Source organism: Lycium ferocissimum, chromosome 8 (assembly GCF_029784015.1).
Source record: "Lycium ferocissimum isolate CSIRO_LF1 chromosome 8, AGI_CSIRO_Lferr_CH_V1, whole genome shotgun sequence".
In the NCBI taxonomy this organism is placed as follows: Eukaryota; Viridiplantae; Streptophyta; class Magnoliopsida; order Solanales; family Solanaceae; genus Lycium; species Lycium ferocissimum.
In genome coordinates this window covers 57349408-57359779 of record NC_081349.1, presented here as the reverse complement: position 1 = coordinate 57359779, position 10372 = coordinate 57349408, and positions in this window count along the sequence as shown.

Genomic DNA, 10372 nt, shown 5'->3' with positions numbered 1-10372 from the left:
AAACGAAGATGAAGGAGAAACTGAAGAAGGTAATGCAGAAGCTGAAGATGCTACCACCTTGAGCCCAACTCTTTCTCCTACTCCGATCAGCTTTGTCGATCCCGACCGAAATGACCTTGATGAAGGGAATAAATTCTCGATAATTTAATTATGAATTTTTAGTAATCTTTTGAATCGGACTTAAAGACAATGGTACTTTTTTCGTGATTTATCAAGAATTCATCCCTTTTTATGGTTTTGACGTTGATTTAATTTTCGCACAACTGTTTTGGATTTTGACCCCAGTCTTTAGTTTGCGCATAGTGTGGGGTATTTTTCATCCGACTCAAATTTTATTCAAGAAATAATTCTTCCGAATGCAAAATTATTAACAAGGACCTTACATTTATGCTTATGAATAGGACGTCTCCCATTCATTTTAGGCATATAAATTCAAAAATCGAGCTAAAATCAAGCCTCCATTTTTGTTGGGTAAAAGTCTTAGTCTCCTATTGACTTATCGTATTTCCTTTTACAACATGCAATTACAATCTAGCTCAAAATAAAAAAGGGATGCCATGGCTTCACCGAAAATTTTACATTCTTTCTACCGGATTATTTCTTGGCGACAGGCCCCAGTATTCTAAGCTAAGATTACACTTTATCTTTTGAGGGTACGGTAATATTCCCCCCAGTGTTTGAGTGTGAAAGATGAGGACTCAAAGAAAGTTGGTCCTTCCTTCGGCAGTCCCTAGTGTGATACTTGGGCGTTTTTACTGAGAAGCTTTTCAGCAATTCCTTCGCTCCCATGCTCGAACCAAATAAGACTCCCATCATTATAAAAGTAACACACTTTACATTGCTTCCTGATTAAAACCTCACAGAAAAAACCCTTTTTGGGACAAAAATCGGTCTAAAGAAAAAAGAGTGCAACACGTGTTTTCAGTATGAAGTGGATGATCTCCAAGTCAACACTTTCCACTTTGCCGTGCTGACGTGCCTTCTCACCTAAAAACCCCGTTAGTGTTAAAATAATAACAAAAATTGATTCGTACCTGTTAACAATAATACCGCTTCAAATGACTGACGTTCCAATTGTTGGGCAACTCCGTTCCATTCTCCGTTTCTAACTTATAAGAACCTTTTCCTATGATACCCATTATTCGGTAAGGTCCCTCCTAATTCTGACCCAGCTTTCCAGCATTCAAGTCTTTTGTGTTATGGGTGACCTTCCATATGACCAAATCTCCCACTTGAAAATATCTGAGATTGGTTTGGCGATTATAGTATTTTCCTATTCTTTGGTTTTGTAAATTAATCCTGAGCAAAGCCATCTCTCTGTGTTCTTCCGCTAAATCCATCCTGACCAATAATGCTTCATTATTTTCTTCTTGATTTGCATGAGTATATCATAAGGATGGTTCTCCGATTTCTTCCAAAATTAGGCCTCGTCTCCATTGACCAATGAAAATGGAGTTTCCCCTGTGCTAAGCTTCGTGGTTGTCCAGTGAGCCCACGAAACCTCGGGTAGCACCACTCTCCATTTTCCTTTTGTTGATTCCAACCTTTTCTTTAAGCTCTGCACAATTTTTTTTTTGTCGATTCCGCCTGACCTTTCGCGCATGGGTGATAAGGAGTCGAGGTGATTCGTTCAATTTTTAACCCTTCAAAGAGCTCCGTTACCTTTCTTCCCACAAACTGTGGCCCATTATCGTAAGAAATTTTTTTGGGGATTCCAAAATGACAAACGATATGATCATGATGAAGTCAATGACTTCTTTCTCTCTTATTTTCTTGTAGGCTCCAGACTCCTCCCATTTAGAAAAGTAATTAGTCATACTTAGCAGAAACTTAACTTGATCGGGTGCTGCGGGCAACGATCCTACAATATCCATCCCCCACTTCATAAACGGCCTGGGTGACACCACCAGATGAAGATGCTCCGCCGGTTGATTAATCATTGGAGCGTGCCTTCGGCATTTATCGCATTTCTGGACAAATGTTTTAGCCTCCATTTTCATCTGAGACTAACAATAACTTGCCCTGATCAATTTTCTCACCAGCAAGTCAGCTCGGGAGGTATTCCTGTAGACTCCTTCGTGAATCTCTCTCATCACATAATCAGTTTCACCGGTCCCTAAGCATCTAGCTAATGGGCCGTAAAAAGATCTTCTATATAATTGCCTATCTCCGATGCAGTATCGAGCTGCTTTTGCTCTCAAAGCTTGAGATTCTTTTGATATCACAAGGTATCTTTCCATCGCGTAGATAGTCAATGTATTTATTACGCCAATCCCTCAAATTTGTTGAATTTACTTCATTATGACTGTCGTCTAATGCTGAATTTAGCAGCTGCACCACCTTCCCTGATCTGATTCCCTCAGCATTTGTGGATGACCCTAAATTTTTCAGGGCATCTGCTTCTAAATTTTGCTCTCATGATATATGCTTTGTCGTCTATTCTTCGAAACGGCGAAACAATATTTGGACTTTATTCAAGTATCTCTGCATCCTGTCGTCCTGCACATCAAAAATTCCATTAACTTCATGAGCACCAAGATAGAATCACTTTTGGCCTCAATGACCTCAGTACCCAAACTTCGGGCTAGCTTACAACCTGCAATCATTGCCTCATACTCGGTTTCATTGTTAGTTAATTAAACTGTTCTAATTGTCTGTCTAATTACGTCCCCTGTAAGATTTTTTAAAATTATTGTAATGACCCTTCCGGTTGTTATGAAAAATGTAGGGTCACCCCACCAAATAGAACCTTTCCAAGGGTAGAATGAGTCAGTAAGAACTCAATTTTGTAAGCTTAAGAGTTGAAATTTGATTTGCTTGTGATTGTTGTTTTATTGTATTGAGTCCGTCGGGGGGTGACGTAGGAAATTAGAACTCCGTTGGGAATTTTGAGAACATGGGTGAATTAGTATGGTGTTTTATGTCTGTGTACATGTTTTGTTTGTGTTTATGAGGCCTCAGATGAAATGTGGAATGAAAGGAGGGGAAAACTGGACAAAAAGTCGAGCTCACTGCCCAAAAGGCACTCTTTGCGGTGGTGGGAGTACCACTGCAGCGATGGGTTGATCGTTTCTCTTAGGGCCACTGTAGCGGTCTATGGACCGCTACGGCGATACCGCTATAGCGGGGTATGGACCTCTATAGCGGTGAGCAAATTTTCTTTCGGTCCGTTATAGCAGTCACTTGGCCGCTATAGCGGGACCACTGCAGCGGTGAAACGACCGCCGCAACGGTCGATGGGGGGACATAACCTGTGTTTTAAAGACTTAGTCTCATATTTTATTTCATAATACCCTAACAAAGTTCCCCACAAACACCTAGGGTGAATTTTCAAGGTAGGGCAAGAAAACTCTTAAGAAGTAAGTTTCATTTAATCCTTCCTACCATTCCGTACCATCTTCATAATTATCATCACTCTTGTGGGTCTACAATGGTGGAATTGTAATAGAAACCCTAGAAATTGTTAAATCTTCTAAACATGATGGGCTAGAATTATTATCACTTATTTATCATCTAAAGGCTTGGGGTAATTTATCTTAATCATGAATTGAATCCTTAAAGCCATAAACTAATTGAATTGAGACCTAGGGTTCTATAAAAATGGTGTCTTGACCATGAAAACTGTTTGTAGTGGGAATGTTGATATAATATCGTTATAATTAATGTTAGGTTGTTTTACACCTAGAAAATCATCCACCCATTGTAATGGGGTAAAGGGAGGGGTATGCTTGTGTTGGTACTTGTGATTTTAGTAATTTTGACTCATGGAGCCTTCTATTTCTAGACTTTGAGCATTCTGAGGATATAAGGAAAGGAAAGGCTGCAGTAGAGTGACTTGCGTTGTTCCAGCTCTATGTTTGAGGTAGGTTATGGTCTACTTGAGTTAGACTTTGGTTAGTTGATTATGTGTTTTGTGAATTCTTTAGGAGAAAGCATGTCTAGTTTTCATGCATGGTATTGTGTGGTTGAAGTCCTATTTGAATATGATTGAGTGATTGTGTAGGCTTCGTGCCACTATTCCTATGTGTTAAATCTGCAGTAGATGTGTTTGTGATGAGAAGCTAATATAATCTTCTCGGTGATATTGTGATATGAAATGGTGACTTAAGCATTGATAATGAAAAGATAAGAAACACTGTCATGTTAAGAGGTATGGAAAGGCACACATGTGACCTAGATTATGGGCTCGTGGTCCTAGGTTAGTTCCGAAAATGAGAGGTACATTGATGTAGCCCGTGTTTCGAGGTTCGTTCCGGAGCTGAGGTTTATGCTTGGGTCCGAGGAGTGAATCCAGAACGAGTGGTACATGGGCACCATGTGTCCCCTGCAGGTCATGACTACTGAGTTATGACATCAGTTAGCATGTATGTACAGTGATGTGGTTATTGTGATAGACCTATTTCCATTGATTGTGGTTCTCGATATTTTGGTGACTTGATTGTGATTTTACTTAGTTGACTTGTTGTGGTTTATTGATATTCGTGTCTGTTGGTTAGCTTGTTTATTCTATTGATTTTATGAGATATGCATGATACTAATCTTAGTCGGCCTATGGTATTTACCGATACATAGTGTCTGTACTGATACTACCTTGCTGCATTCTTTTGAGTGCCGATTGTGATACAGAGACTGCTACTTGCCCTCACATCTAGCATTGAGGATGTTTGCTGACGGATTTAGAGTGAGCTTCTATCCATGCCAGGCCACCCAAAGATCCTCTCCTTATGATGACTTTTCTTTTTTTGGACATTATGAATATTTATTAGGCAGATTTCTTTCTTTAGACATGTTTTAGATTAGAGTCCTTGAACGACGACTTTCGAATTTTGGGAATTTTGTAATAGTTAGACTTCCACACTTATTTCAATAGTTTATGGCATGACTTATTTTGTTTATTTGATGCTTGAATGAGTAATAACTGACTAACTTGATTAATATAAAATCGGACTTGAACGAATAGATGATTGTGTGTTGGTTCGCCCACTAGGAGTTAGTATGAGAGCCAGTCATGGCGGGTTGGGTCGTGACAGAGTTGGTATCAGAGCTTTAGGTTCGTCGATCTCATTGTACCAAGACATGTCTAGTAGAGTCTTGCGGATCGGTACGGGGACGTCTGTACTTATCTTCGAAAAGCTACGGGACACTAGGAAAACTCTCTTTTCTTTGTTTCTTTCGTGCTACTTGACTCCAATTGGTACCTGCTGATTCAAATTGGTATCTAACTGTCCTTCACTCTCTCGCAGATAGCGAGAACACGAGCGACAGTAGCTGGAGATAGAGGTGAAGACTGAGGAGCTGGTAGAGGGGGGGCCCCAGCGGGGGCGGCGTTCCAGTGGTTGACCTCGTGCCTCCAGTGGTTCCTAACGAGGCAGTGGGAGATGCAGCCGCGCTGGCCCTAGCCGGCGGCGTGCCGGCTTCCATCGGCTGCCGGTACTCAAGGTATACCGGATGCTATAGCACAGGGTGCTAAATTGGTTGCACGGGTTAACAAAGGCCGAGCTATACCAAATGGGTCCCGGCTGGTGGGCGCGGAGTAGCAACCCCAGTCCGGATAGAGCATGTGCTCGGGGATTCGACGATACGTAGTTGTGGCACCTTGCTTGGAGGAAGTTTTGGGTTTTGAGGCCTGTCCAAGGCCAGTTGCAGGGCCAATGATGACTGGTGAAGAGCATGATCTATGTTGGAGGTTCACTAAAATGAAGCCTCCAGTGTTCTATGGTACTGAGTCAGAGGATGCATATGAGTTCATCATCGACGGTAACGAGAGGCTCCATAAGATGGGGGCTGTTGACAAGTACGGGGTAGAGTTTGTGACTTTCCAGTTCTTGAGTGATGCCAAGCTGTGGTGGAGGGCCTATGTGAAGTGCAGGCCAACTGGGTCTCCTCCGTTGACTTGGGTTCAGTTTTACTCGGTGTTTCTAGATAAGTACGTTTCGTGTACTCTGAGGGACCGAAGGAAGGATGAGTTCGCTACTATTGGTCAGGGGAACTCGTCGGTTCTTTGTTATGAGTCCCGTATCCGCTTCCTGTCCCAATATTCTTTTCAATTGTTGCTCACTGAGGGGGAGAGGATACGGGTTCATGAAGGGGTTAAACGCTAGGCTTCAGTTATCGGCCCTCCAGCTTGTAGCCACTGGGCTTCATTCCAGGAGATAGTGGAGCATATCCGTGTTGCTAAGGGCATTAAGCAGGAGACTTACGCGAAGCAGGTAGAGAAGAAGGCCCAAAGGGGTAGGGTTTTCAACAGCTCCTTCTCGGTGGGTCAGGGTTCGCGGGTATATATTCAGGGCGTCTGGGTTCGATCGCGATGCAAGTGTTATGAATTTGAATTTGGGCCCAATAGGGGCAAATTATCGAATAGTTCTTTCGATCATTTTTTCAGAGTAAAATATATATATATATATATATATATATATATATATATATATATATATATATATATGCTAGAAATTGCATGTTACGAGTGTGGTGAGATAGGACACATCAAGAGGCATTGCCCCAGACTTAGACAGAGTGGGCAGGGACCCAGTATCAGGCTTCCCAAGCTCCGTTTGCATCAGATCGAGGGGTAAAGATCGCGCACCGGCAGAGCGGGGTGGCCACACAGTGGGTAGAGGTGGTGCCCAGCCTAACTGTGGGGATCCTCAGGCCGGTAGAGGCGAACAGCAGCCCGGCAGTGGCGGGGCTCAGACTGGTCATGGTAATCGTGATGGTTCACAAGCTATAGAAGGGCGCGGTAATTTGTAAGCTTTTCTAGGTAGACTCGAGGCTGAGGCCTCTGATGCGGTTATCACAGGTACTATCTCAGTTTATGACTGGATGGCTTCTGTTTTATTTGATCCCGACTGTATTTTTACTTATGTGTCTACGTATTTTGCTGTGGGTCTGGATATGATGTGTCATATCCTTAATGCCCCTATTTATGTATCTACTCCGGTTAGGGATTCAGTGGTGGTAGATAACGTCTACCCTTTTTGTGTGATTACTTTCATGGGGTATAATACTTGGGCAGATTTGATGATCCTAGATATGGTATATTTCGATGTCATTTTAGGCATGAGTTGGTTGTCCCCGCATTATGCTATACTAGATTGTCATCTTAAGACTGTTACCTTAGCTATGCCTGGGGCACTTAGACTTGAGTGGAAGGGTAACCTTAGTCCCCTCCCTAACAAAGTTATATCCTTTGTTCGTGCTAGGAAGCTGGTGGAGAAGGGTTGTTTATCTTACTTGATACATATTCGTGATACCAGTGTAGATACTCCATCTATCGATTCGGTTCCAGTGGTACGCGAGTTTGCGGATGTGTTCCCCGCGGACTTGCCTGGAATGCCATCGGATCGTGATATTGATTTCAGGGTTGATTTAGACCCAGGGACTCGTCCTATCTCTATTCCACCTTATAGGATTGCGCCAGCAGAACTCAGGGAATTAAAAGAGCAGTTGCAAGATCTTCTAAGTAAGTGATTTATTCGCCCGAGTGCCTCTCCGTGGGGTGCTCCTATGTTATTTGTTAAGAAGAAGGACAGGTCTATGCGGATATGTATTGATTACCATCAGTTGATTAAGGTAACTATCCGGAATAAGTATCCCATTCCCCGTATTGATGACTTGTTTGATTAGTTACAGGGAGCTTTTGTGTTCTCTAAAATTGATTTGAGATCAGGTACCATCAGCTGAAGATTCGGGCGGAGGATATTCCTAAGACAGCTTTCTCGACGAGGTATGGACACTATGAGTTCTTGGTTATGTCTTTTGGGCTTTCTAATGCCCCAGCTGCGTTCATGGACTTGATGAATAGTGTGTTTAAGCCCTATTTGGACTCTTTCGTAATAGTGTTCATTGATGATATCCTGGTGTACTCTAGAAGTAAGGAAGAGCATGAGAAAGATTTGAGAATTGGTCTCGGGGTATTGCGGGTGAAGGAGCTGTATGCTAAATTTTCCAAGTGTGAGTTCTAGTTGTCTTCTGTGTCCTTCTTGGGGCATGTTATTTCAAAAGAGGGTATTATGGTAGATCCTCAGAAAATTTAGGCAGTCAGGGAGTGGGCTAGGCCTACATCAGTAATAGAGATCCGTAGCTTCGTGCATCTGGCTAGCTACTATCATCGGTTTGTGAAGGGGTTTGCCTCTATTGCTTCTTATTTGACCCGCTTGACTCAGAAGGAGGTACCGTTTCAGTGGTCCGACGAGTGTGAGGAGAGCTTTCAGAAGCTCAAAACATTATTGAATACGGCACCGATTCTAGCATTGCCCGTAGAGGGAAAGGATTTTATCGTTTATTATGATGCTTCACGTTCTGGTTTGGGTACTACTTTGATGCAGGAAAAGAAGGTGATTGCTTATGCTTCTCGGCAGTTGAAGGTGCATAAGAAGAACTATCCTACTCATGACCTAGATTTGGCAGCGGTGGTGCTTGCATTGAAAATCTAGAGACACTACTTCTATGGTGTCCATTGTGAGGTGTACACATACCATCGCCCTTTGCAGCATGTGTTCACTCAGAGGGATATAAACTCTAGGTAGCGGAGATGGATGGAACTGCTGAAGGATTATGACGTCACCATTCTGTATCACACTGGTAAGGCAAATGTAGTGGCTGACGCTTTGAGTAGGAAGTCGGCTAGTATGGGGAGTCTGGCTCGTTTGATTTCTTCGGAGCGTCCGTTGGCTAGAGAGGTTCAGACTCTGGGTAACAGTTTTATGAGGCTAGATATTTCCAACACAGACAGGGTATTGGCTTGTATTGAGGCTCAATCGCCATTTTTAGAGCATATTAAGGCTAAACAGTTTAAGGTAAGATACGTGATAAAGTGTTGCGCGGTAAGGCCAAAGAGGCCATGATTGATGAGGAAGGCGTGTTTCGAATCAAAGGAAGAGTATGTGTGCCATGTGCGGGCGATTTGATCAAGACCATTCTAACAGAGGCTCATAGTTCGAGGTATTCTATTCATCCTGGGGCTACTAAGATGTTTCAGGATTTGAGGTAACATTATTGGTGGACTAGGATGAAGCATGATATTGTAGAATTTTTCGCTCAGTGTTGGAATTGCCAACAGGTGAAGTATGAGCATCAGAAACCTGGAGGCACACTTCAAAGGATGCCCATTCTCGAGTGGAAGTGGGAAAGAATAGCCATGGATTTCGTGGTGGGTCTTCCAAAGACGTTGGGGAAGTTTGACTCTATCTGGGTTATTATTGACAGGTTGACTAAGTTTGCCCACTTCATTTCGGTGAAGATAACTTATGATGCGGAGAAATTGGCTAAAATCTATATGCTTGAGGTGGTTAGGATTCATGGGGTTCCTATCTCCATTGTGTCCGAGAGGGGCACGACGTTCACATCCAGATTTTGGGATTGTTTGCATTAGGAGTTGGGTACGAGGTTGGATCTTAGTACAACGTTCCACCCACAGTCTGACGGGCAGTCTGAGCGGACTATTCAGGTGCTTGAAGACATGCTTCGTGCATGTGTGATAGACTTTGGTGGGCATTGGGACCAGTTCTTGCCTTTGGCCGAATTTGCGTATAATAATAGCTATCAGTCGAGTATCGATATGGCTCTCTTTGAGGCGTTGTATGGAAGGAGGTGTAGGTCTCCTATTGGATGGTATCAGCGTTCGAGGTAAGACCTTAGGGTACCGATCTTCTGAGGGAGTCCCTAGAGAAGGTAAAGGTGATCCAAGCTAAGCTCCTAGCAGCCCAGGGCAAGCCAAAGAAGTATGCGGACCGCAAGGTCCGAGATCTTGAGTTTGCTAAGAGAGAGCAAGTGTTGCTGAAGGTCTCACCCATGAAGGGTGTGATGAGGTTCGGAAAGAAAGGCAAGCTTAGCCCGAGGTACCTTGGATCGTTTGAGATCCTCAAGCGTATGGGGGAGGTGGCTTATAAGTTGGCCTTGCCTTCGGGTTTATCAGGTATTTATCCAGTGTTCTATGTTTCGATGTTGAAAAGGTATCACGGGGATGGTTCATACATAATCCATTGGGATTCGGTGTAATTAGATGAGAATTTGTCACATGAGGAGGAGCCCGTTGCCATCTTAGATAGGGATGTTCGCAAGTTGAGGTCCAAGGAAATAGCCTCTGTGAAAGTCCAGTGGAAGAATCGTCCGGTGGAGGAAGCTACTTGGGAAACAGAATCTGATATGCGTAGCAAGTATCCTCAGCTTTTCGCCGAGACAGGTAATTTCTCCTAGTTTACTCACCTTTGTCCGTTTGGGGATGAATAGTGTTTTAATTGGTATCTGATGTAACGACCCTTCCGGTCATTATGAAAAATGTAGGGTTACCCCACCAAATAGAACCTTCCCAAGGGTAGAACGAGTCAGTAAGAACACGATTCTTTAAGCTTAAAAGTTGAAATTTGATTTGCTT